Raw genomic sequence first — 12,056 nt, forward strand, 5'->3', positions numbered from 1 at the left:
CAGTATAATAAGGTAGAAGCAAAGTTGGTTATGTTAGCAGTGAAAAACGGAACCATTACTGACTGTCAGCATATTATAGCAGCTCTGTCAGGAAAAATATTCGTCACTAATAAATACTCGTAAATCCTTCAATGATCCCTCATTCTCACTCTTTCTCTTTCTCACTCACTCTCTTTCTGTCTGTCTCTCTCTCTCTCACACACACAGATTCACACATACATATACCTACACAAAGGGATTGAGATGGGGCTCACACTCATTCACAAAAAAACATTTCCGAAATAAATGTGATGTTGATTGGAGAATAGTTCTAAGAAAAAGAATAATCTAACATATACTTCATGCAAGTCAGCTAATTTTATAAATGCACGCGCGTGTGTGTGTGTGTATATATGACTTAGAGATACTGAGTGCAGGTATATGTTTGCTTGTGTGTATGTATGATATATATACATATATATATCGTTAGATAGATAGACAGACTGATAGAAAAACATACATACATGCATTCACACACATAAATATATATATATATATATAATTTTCAGGAGTGTAACTTTTCATTTAACATCTTGTGATAACACCACCGGTCTACTTTATATTGTGGATTTACATATATGTTTATGGTTTCCTTGCAAGTTATTACCGTAAACATCTAACCATCAGTCAGTCATTTACGATTCTCGGCCTTAGTGTTTCATCATTTGCGAGAAGCAGGCTTCGATCTTTTGGCAACCGCTTCATATTAGGCAGTGATGATATTTCGTAGATTTTTTAGTTTTATACTCTTCTATTTATACAGCAGCAAACAGTTATAGCTTCAATTTTCTTCGACATTATTTCATTATATGCATACTTGCTACAGCATATGTGGTGTTATGAGAATTACATTCATCATAAATCATCTATGCGGTTTCCAGAATGGAATATATGCATCTTTTACTGCTTTTTACAAGTTGTATCAAATTGTTATATCATTTAGTGCATATGCAATTGAACGGTAGATGTTGTAAATTAATGGTAAATCGTTCGTTAAGTTGTAAGTTGTAAGCAAATATTACTGTTGGAGACCTGATATATAAGACATTTACATTTATGCACTCAAATACATAAAGCACATTGGTCATTAACAACTTGTTACAAGATGAAAGATTTTGTGGTCCATTATTCAATAAAAGGCTTTGAATGTTAGTGTTTTTGTAGCATATAATTAATTTTGATTTATGGAGTAGCGTATTTTGCGTCCTCTATATAAACACACGCGCGCGCACACACAAAAGCACGTTTATGTACTTGTTTTGCAAATGATCATTTCCAATTACAACAAAACGTATATACATATATATATATATATATATATATATATTCAGTTCAAATAAACGAATTAAATTAACGGACAAGAAGAGGTGCACAAGAAGTGTATTAGCTTGACGCTCTTTGGAAAGAGAGTGCTTGACGTTTCGAGCATAGCTTTTGGTCGGAAAAGAGAAAAGGAAAATCTAAAGAAGTAAGAGAAATCGCCAATAGCACGTGTGTAATTACATATATATAACTGCAGTATCGGAGCATGGCCGAAGCTCTCGAACTGAAACTAGTTAACGAGTTATATATATATATATATATATATACATATATATATATATATGTATGTATGTATGTGTGTATGTATGTAGCAAGTGGGAGACAGAGAATTCCTTGCAATACGCAGCCTAATCCTCTGCGCTCTGAGTTAATTTCTACGCATGTCAGCTATAATGTTCATTCTTAAAGTTTGCTTAAACAAAAATAACCCACTTTAATGAATTGTGGGCCTATTCGAAGTTTAGGACGTAATATCTTCTGGTATGTGTCCGGACCCGTACGTTTTATTATATATATATATATATACATTCACAAAACTTTGCATACATGTTAAACTAACATCCCTTTCAATTATAGGATAATTGGACTTCTATAAAAATAGAGTGTGCGCCTTGGGGGATTTGGGCTGTTATATGATAAAATGAAAACGGTGCAAAGAGCGTTACGTTGAGGTTAAATGTGGTGTCATCATAAGCGTGACTGATATCAGGGAGAGGGAGGAGACAATGAGAGACAGGGAATATGAGAAGACAGGGAGAGAGAGATATAGAGACAGGGACAGCGGGAAAGAGACGGAAGAGAACAGCGAATTCTAATACATTTTTTTTAAATGTTTACCTATTAGTTCACGCATTTTCACTTTAGTAAATTTACTCAGTCAAAACTTATACTCAGTCAAAACGTTTACAATCTGTCCAACAACAGATGTTTTATATGTGTTTTCAAATCACCGTATTCAAATTTGTTAAAACTTACTGAAACAATACTTAGTGAAACAACGTACTGAAATAATAAAACTATAAATAATGCCTTTCATTTTGTTCCATAGCTAAAACTGTTTCATTGTTATCATAAATTGTAAAATAACACACAACTCAATACAGCAGACGTAAGAATATAAAAACATTCAGAGTAGTTTTCTCTTAACATTGCACCTTCAATACTACTTATATGGAATTTTACATCATCTCAAGATCCTAATGGCCCGAAAAAATATTCAATTCCATCTTCCAGTTTTCAACGCGTGTAATTGTCTGTCTCTCGACTGTTGTAGAGTCTTCCCTGTTGCTGTCACATTGTGAAATTTTAAAATTAAGTCAACATTTTCAAATTTGGTATATTGAAATAATTTTCCACGGGAAATCCGATTTTGTTATTTGGGTTTAAGGTTTAATCAATTTTACATAACCAGAAAACGGGATTTGGATGCAGGCATTTCCTGCATGATAGTTGTCAATCACAAAGTGAAAGCAAAATCATTACGGGGAGAAATGTGAAACAAAAGAAAGCAAGGCATTACGACGATCAAAGTTGTTTAAACTTCTGACGTTTAAATACGTTTTAATGAATAAAAACATATGAAACGGTCGCACAAACATGTTAATAATTTAAAAAGGAAAAATATCGTCAAAGCTTTGCGAAAAACTGCAGAATTCTCTCCTGAGCAAGAGGCCTATCTACCGGGGAAGGCATAGTCTGAAATGGAAAAAGCAAAAATTTGCATAGACATTCTATTGTAAAGATTGCCCGACAACGACGAGCAATTTTAAAATATATATATATATATATATATATATATATATATATATATATATATATATATATATATATATATATATATATATATATGTGTGTGTGTGTGTGTGTGTGTACACATTTTTTTAATACCTCCTTCTGACAGCTTGTCCTACAATTCGATCCTTTAATCTTACCTTTACATATATATATGTATGTGTGTGTGTCTCTATGGATGTATGTGTGTTTGTGTAAACGGATAAATAGATAGACATTCAAAAACATAAAAATACCCCCATGCATGCACTCACACGCCTCTGTTCATGCGTATATGTGAATTTGTTTTATTTTCTTCTTATTTTCTAGGTATCATACACTCAACCAGAAGTTAAGCACGCTTTGACAAATTACTTGCAGCTGGAAATGATGTTTATATGAATGTATGTTTTATGTGCGTTTAATTATCATACAGAGTGTATATACTTACAGAAAGTTAGATGTATAGATAGATAATTGTGTATGAATATTATTTTACATCTATCTGTGTGTGTGGACAGAATGCTATGTTGTGTGTCTCACACTGCATAGCAATATATAAAACTCAAAAATGAACTCAGCTTCTACAAACTGGCAGATAACATATTGGAAAATCGGGAAATATGTTGTTTTAAAATTAAATATATAGCATACAGAACTTATCGGACTGCAAAATGAAACTTTTCTTTCTGTCTCCCAACTTCGAATTTTTCAGAATTTTTCTAAGTCTATTTTTGGAAAGAAAAATCATAGAATCAACAAAAATAGTTGTATATGATGTTAATTTATTTTCTGAAAAGTAAAAACGATTTCTCATTACTCTTTGAATAATTGCCTTAATAACAGTTAACAATGCTGCAAGACTTAAAGAAGAAAACGTAAAGACATTTCATTAGGATACATTGATTTTTGCGGGCTTTTTTGTTCTGTTTTTTTTCCAGCAAAATGTCAAATAAAAATGAATTTGAGCTGTTTGGGTTTTTGAATTTTTGTAGTTTACTATATACAGATTTTTCAGCTCTATTTTGTAATCAATTTATTACATTTTCTAATTTTTCTTTTTGTTTCTTTGCTACATTAAAACAAAAAAAATTGTACCTGATTTTGTTGTATTTTCCTTTTTTCAGTTGCGTTGATAATATTCCCTCCAAAGAACAATTCATTTTAATTGAGATGTTAAGCAATGTTTGAGGAACTGTTTGCTTGCTTAAAAAAATATATATCGCGAGCAGTTCTCAACAATATGGTATCATATGCAGATATATGCAATCGCAGTTTGTCACTCTTTACATCTGAACCAATAATATTTTATGTTATTTATCCTTTACGAACAAATGTACTTTTCTTGTTCAATACCATTTTCTAATTGTAATTATATTTAGTGTTTAATAAAGTTTTAACTGGATAAATTTAGAATCTAAACACAGACGAAGAGCACACGAGTTATATAATACACAAATTGACTAAACAAGTTCATTTTGATTTTATCACTGAAATTAAGTTTTTGTTTTGCTTAAATCAATAATAATAATAATAATAATAATATAATAATAATAATAATAATAATCATATTTAGCACGTGGAGCAAAATGCTTAGAAATATTTCATCCACCTTCACGTTCTGAGTTCAAATTCCGCCGAAGTTGACTTTGCCTTTTATTATTTCGAAATCGATAAAATAATAATAATAATAATAATAATCCTACCTACTGTAAGCACAAGGCCTGAAATTGTGCGGGAAGGGTTAGTCGATTACCTCAAACCCAGTACGTAACTGGTTCTTATTTCATCGATCTCGAAATAATAAAAGGCAAAGTCAACCTCGGCGGAATTTGAACTCAGAACGATAATGTGAATGAAATACTTCTAAGCATTTTGCTCCACGTGCTAATGATTCTGCCAACTCACTGCCTAATTGATGATGATAATAACAACTAGATAATTATTTCCCTGCTGCATAAATATCAGGTTTCAGGTCCGACCTCGACATGTCACATCTCTACTTAATATTACGCTAATATTAAACATCTGTCTGTTAAGCACATATCCCTATTATTTTATTTGCAGTCTGTGTGAATAGTTTAGTATATACTCATTCTATCTTCTTACTAATTTATCCAAGCGCACATTTCTCTAAACTGAACACTGGTACTAAAGACTTCCAGATACTTTCATTCAGTCGCTTTTCTCTATTCTCTCATTTACTTTAAATTCATCTGCCGTCTCTGCCACTTATTGAATAGCATATATCTATTCTACTATAGGCACAAGGCCCAAAAGTTTTGGAGAGGGGCCCAGTCGATTAGATCGACCCCAGTATCGACCTCGGCGGAATTTGAACTCAGAGCATAAAGACAGACGAAATAACGCTAAGCATTTCACCCGGCGTGCTAACGTTTCTGCCAGCTCGCCGCATTTGAATAGCATATATCTGTTTTACAGCCTGTCTTTGTAGTTACCATCACTTCTGATTGTTATGCACATAGATGCTCTTGGCCTCGGATTCTTCGCATGCATATTTGTCCGCAGCTATGCTAATTCTATTCTGTATATCTATTTTTGAAAATATTTTTTACTTTTATATATTATAGATATTTTAGGAAGGTCTATACAAAATTCTATTCTTCGGTATATTTGTCCACACATCGCACACAACCATCATCCACAACACAAAAATCTCCAATGTGCAGTTTTAGAAGTAAAAATACTTCTTGTAACATACAAGAATTCATTCCATCTTTTTTAAAATTCCTAAACTTCTAAAACTTCGGGGTTTTCCTACAACCGAAAATGCTGAAAAGCACCCACCAGAATGCACTTAATCTTCAGCATTTCTTCTCCTCCCTGCTCTAATTCTAATTTGACCCAGTAATTCAGGCGTCTTGTCAGGAGATTAATTACTTTGTAAAAGTCACTGTTACGCATACTTCCTCAACAAAAATGGCTCTGTGAATAAGATTTTTATTAATGATGCCATTGTATTTATTGTTCTTACTTAGCATATCGCATAAGTATCACTACTATGCGATATTTGTTTTCAATTTTGATGCCGTGTTTTCATTAAATATGATTTTGCGTGCATTCTACCTAGTAGAGAATTATTTGTGTTCACTGAATCATTCAATATGTTTTATTTCATGGTTTTAATATATTTTGGTGTACATTTCTTATTTACTAAAACTTGTATCATACTTATGCATTGAATAAGTACCTGCTTGTCTAAAAATGTAGAGAATACTTAATACATGCCGCTGATAAAATCTAAATGTTTTCAACACAATTATATTTTCCTCTCTTGCAGCTTATGTAGCATTTGTGCTGCTGGGCAAATAATCCATTTAGATTAAATGTGTCTCGTACAGTATTCGATTGTGTTATAATTCCGTCATGTGTCGCGTTTGAGTGTATCTCATTCAACTAGGAAATCACAAATATATTTAAAAATTCGATCAGTTTCATTTCAAAGCACCTCAATGCTCAGTTTTATTGAGAATCTAGTGTTACGTAAGATATTTGGAAGGAAGTATTGCATACATTAAATGTCTCAGGAGTCAAAGAAGGCAGAAGAAAAGACATTTTAAATGATACTTTTTAACGCTAGTATTGGTAATCACGGCTCATCATTACAGCCAGCCAACCGACGATTCATCTGGATTCTTAAGAGCTGTAAATGTAGTAAAATATCTTTTGGTTACCGTTGAGAGGGTTAATATTAATAAAACGACAAGTTAATTAATCTCAAAGCAATTTTTACATCAGGATCTCAGTTGAAATCATTCTTATGATAAATCACTCACGTGAGCTAGGCCCATGGAGCATCTTCTACGAGCATAGAACAATACATAAAATTTTACAATGTACTGCTGAAAGTTATTAGGGGAATAAGTTAGTGTTCCAAACTGGAAATATAACTAATCTTAGAAAATAGAAAACCGTACGTAAGGGGTTAAAGAGGTTACATTTTAAATTTCATAGAATGTGTCAAAAGCAAATTTCAGATATTTATATTCATACTAACAGACACATATGAATGTATGTATGCATGCATACATGTATGTATGTATGTATGTATGTATGTATGTATGTATGTATGTATGTATGTATGTATGTATGTATGTATGTATGTCTGTGTGTTTACACACTTACAACACATACTTATTCCGATATGTGTTTGTGTCTGTGAGTAAGGTAGTGGAGTAGTTATGTAGAAGGTAGATTAATGATTGAAAAAAACTGACAAATTTAAAACAACTGAACACAGAAGTATTCCATCATAGATATTCGGTTTATATTTTGAATTTTATCCCCAGAGCAAATTACTCGTCAGTTCTTTAATAGCTTATTTTCTTTATATTCATTCATGTAGTTGTATGTTTTAAGACTTTTTCTATCCAACTGTATCGTACAAAATTGCACGGTTATAGCACCTCCTTAGGTTGTTCATGTTTCCAAATGTATACACACGCACAGCCTCACACATATGTGTATGAATATATTTGTATACACACATACACGGGTTGGACACATTAATGGAAACACCTTAAAATTTCAAGCAAATTTATTTTAATATCGGGTAGGACCGTCTTTGGCAGTAATTACAGCTTGAAATATATGAGGTATGGACTCGTACAAAGTTTGAATTCCTTCCAATGGAATTTTGTCCATTGTTCACCTAAAATAGTCTCCAATTCCTTTAATGATGATGGTGGAGGATATCGACTCCATACGTGTATTTCTAAAATGCAACTATAAATGTTCAATAATATTGAGATTTGAGGACTGTGGTGGGCAGATAAGATGTTCAACCTAACTAGAATGTTCCTTGTGACCTTCAGTAACTACTTTAGCTGTGTGAATTAGTGCATTATCATTCTGAAAGGTTGCGTTTCCCTCTGGAATCAGTTCCGCAACCATAACATGAAATTGATCAGATAAAATGCTTAAATAGTCTTGACTATTAATTCTGCCATGAAGGGAAACCATTGGGCCGACGGATTTTCAAGATATAGCCCTCCCCCACCCACGCGCCAGATCATCCAAGGTTCACCTCCATGTTTAACAGTTGGAAGAAGGCAGTATGGATAAGATGCTTCTTTTGGCTGTCTCCTCACATATACTCGGCCGGTGGTCGGAAATAATATAAAGGCTGACTCCTCCGTGAAGACAATCATTCTTCCACTGTTCTAAGGACCAATTCTGTAGGTATTTACTCCACTCTAAACGCTTTGAAATTTGTGGTTTTCTGATTGCATCCCCCGTGAAATCCGGCTTTGTGCAGCTTCCGACGAACAGCTTTTGTGGAAACTGGGTTCTTGAGGTGGTCATTGAGCTCTGCAGTAATTTGGAGGGCTGTACTTTTGTGATCCTTTCTAATAATTCATGTAAGTGTCTGACGGTCCCTATCTAAAAATTTTGGTTATCTTCCGGAGTTTTGTTCTGACGAGGAGACTTTCCCCTCTTTCTCAAAGGCTGTCATTGCTTTTGAGGCAGTAAATCTTGATACACCAAGCATTTCGGCTGTTTTTGTTACACAAGCGCCTGTCATTGGAACACCAACAATTTGACCTCTTTGAAAGTCCGATACATCTGTCATTTTAATGAATTTTAATTAGTTTTTTCTAAAAGAAACAGCAAGTTTTGCACAACATATTAAGCAACACTTTAAATAAATGAAAAAACATAAAAATAAACAAGCTTTAGATGGTTTTATAGATATTTAAAAATTATGATGCTATGATACTAGTTGTTTCCATTATTTTGTTTAACCCCTGTATATTATATATGAACATGGATATATATTTACATATGCGTGTGTGTATAGATACATAAATACATATTAGACGTTAGTGTCTGTATATATTTATACATATATATATACACATATATGAAGTTGCAGTTAAACTTCATGAAAAATCATATGCCCACATTCACAAAACGTTATGTACAATATTGTAAATGTATGTATATTTACATTCTAATGAGCGGTTCCGGCTACTTTACTGTATGGAAAACTGATGGTACTGCGACATACCATTACACTGCAATTACGTTTACACTGTGGGGGGTACCATCATTCTGGGAAAATAAGAAGACATAAATAAATGGACTTATACACACACACACACACACACACACACACACACACACACACACACACACATATATATATATATATATATATATATATATATATATATATATATATATATAAATATATGTATATAATATCTGCGTGCATATATTTGTAGTCATATAGAAACAAGGCGGCGAGCTGGCAGAAACGTTAGCACGCCGGGCGAAATGCTTAGCGGTATTTCGTCTGTCGTTACGTTGTGAGTTCAAATTCCGCCGAGGTCGACTTTACCTTTCATCATTTCAGGGTCGATAAATTAAGTACCAGTTTCACACTGGGGTCAATGTAATCGACTTACTCCCTTTGTTTGTCCCCTCTATGTTTAGCCCCTTGTGGGCAGTAAAGAAATGCATATAGAAACATAGATATATATGCATAAGTTTACATGTGCGTATTTATATTTATATTTACATATATTTATATGTGTGTAGATATAGTTGTACATTTTGCTAAAACTATAAATCTACAAAAGATCTCATGACGATAATAAACCACCTTATTAATCGTGTCTTATATATGCTTGATTAATCAAATCACACTATGTATATTTTCGTCAGTGTTAATTATGTTTGTCAATACCACTGAGACGTCTCCCAGCGCCAGTACTACTTCCGTGTGTACAAGAATGAAAGTGCCTTAGAAAAAGAAAGCGCCGAAGTTTTGTAATCGGATCGTACTGTCATGTTACTAACAAAAATATCATTCTGTGCTTCTAAATTCGTATATCTAAAATCTAATTTTAGATGTAAAATTTAATGAAAGTAAATTTTTTTTATCATTCCGTTTATAATACGTAAATTTTCACTTTTTATTTTAGAGACTCGATTACATAAATATGTAGCCATTATATTAATTCAAGTGAGAAAGGAAATGTGTTGTATCCTGTTTTTGGAAAACAGGAATAATTTACTTATGCTTTACTTCAGTTTGGAGTTTGTTCACATAGTAGCTTTTTCAAATACAAAGATTGCCCGACTGATCTATTTGAAAATCAATGATTCCAAAATTTGACTACAATTAACAAACCATAAAATTGTGGTAAGACAACCGTCGTGATATCAATGATACATTATAAGACAGTCGTTGGAGCTGGTAAGGAATAAAAGACCACAAGGAATCAATAGACCGAAAAAATATTCACTTTGAAATCAAAGGGAAAAGAAATGACAGCTTTAATGGGTAATGTTCCCTGGAAAACTTTGGTTATCTATAACAATTTCAATATTGGTATGACATTTATATTGCAATATATATTACATTGGAGTCGATAGATTGTTCTAGAACTTATGCATTAGGCAGGATTTCTACGTCAGGTGAATTGACTCAAATATCAAAGGATTTTAGTTTGGCATAAGTCCTTAGGTAAATAGAATCGTATATCAATACACGAGATACATAATAATGTTATATTAGTAGGATATAAACTTACTGCCTAATCCACTTGGTCCTTGCGAGATTTGCTGTGGAAAAATAATACTTTTATTATTGGTTAACTGATGGCATTATTCATCTAAAGTTATTTGGAAAAGTATTTTCACCAAAAGAAAAGGCATTAAAAGATTATGTATTCTATAATAATATTAATTTCAGTGTTGTACAGAGGATGCCTAATCTTAATCAAAATCTACTTGAAAGCGACAGCTGAATTTTGGGAAATTGTGAGAACTTGATAATAGGAACTTTGACCAAGCAGAGTTGCTGCGATATCGACCTTTAACGTAATAAAAATTATAGCTAACAATACGTTAGGCGAAGCTATTCAGACTGATGTGGCTTAACTCAATCTTCTAACTTAAAAAGAAAACAAATAAATTATATCGTTTTCTCCAAATACCAGAGTCTTTGTTATGTTTTAAGATGTTTCGCTACTTAATTACAGATAACAGATAACGCTAATGATATTTATTAAAAACTACAAGATTAGTTGTAAGTCTTAATGGATTTTCCTAGAAGCTTCATTGGGTCCTTAGTTTATGACATACTATCTTCTCTTGACAGGCGGTTCTCTAGTGATATTTTATAAAGTGAATCAAGGAAAACACTTTATCCGCAAGTTAATGACTTATTACAATTATTGGGGACTCTTTAAATCCGTCTATGCAATCATATAATATGCATCAGTAATAAAGCTAAAATTAAAACGAAAAATTTCTCCGTACAGAAATTTCAAAAGAAAAACTATTTATTTAGTGGGCAAAATGAAATTATGGATAACAATTATTGATTTTCAACAATTTGCTGATTAAGAGTTTGAAAATTTAAATTACTATATAAATTCAGAAACCAATTTAATTTGTTATTTGACTTATTCTTTATTATTTCAGATTTATAATTAAATAAATTAACATATGTACTCACACACACACACACACACACACACACACACACACACACGCACACAAACACGCGGCGCATGCACGCACACACACACGCAAGAACGTAGCCCCCATCCACATACATTTAAATATAGATATAGATAGATAGACATAGGAATTTCATTCAATATAAATTCAATGCAATGTGTGTGTATATATATATATATATATAAGCATACATACATAACATGCATACATGCTTATATACATATTATATATAGATGTAGTTTTATATATATATATATATATGATATACTAAAGATAAAGAGAAGACGGAATGTAGCAATAAAAAATTTATATTACCACAACAATCGTTTCATCTTCATGATACACTGCTCCCTTGTGGGCATGGAATGACGCTATAACACCAAAAGCAACTCACAATGCATAGAATACTCTTCAGGTGGGATAATAAG

The sequence above is a fragment of the Octopus sinensis genome, linkage group LG7 (genome assembly GCF_006345805.1).
Source record: "Octopus sinensis linkage group LG7, ASM634580v1, whole genome shotgun sequence".
Lineage (NCBI taxonomy): Eukaryota > Metazoa > Mollusca > Cephalopoda > Octopoda > Octopodidae > Octopus > Octopus sinensis.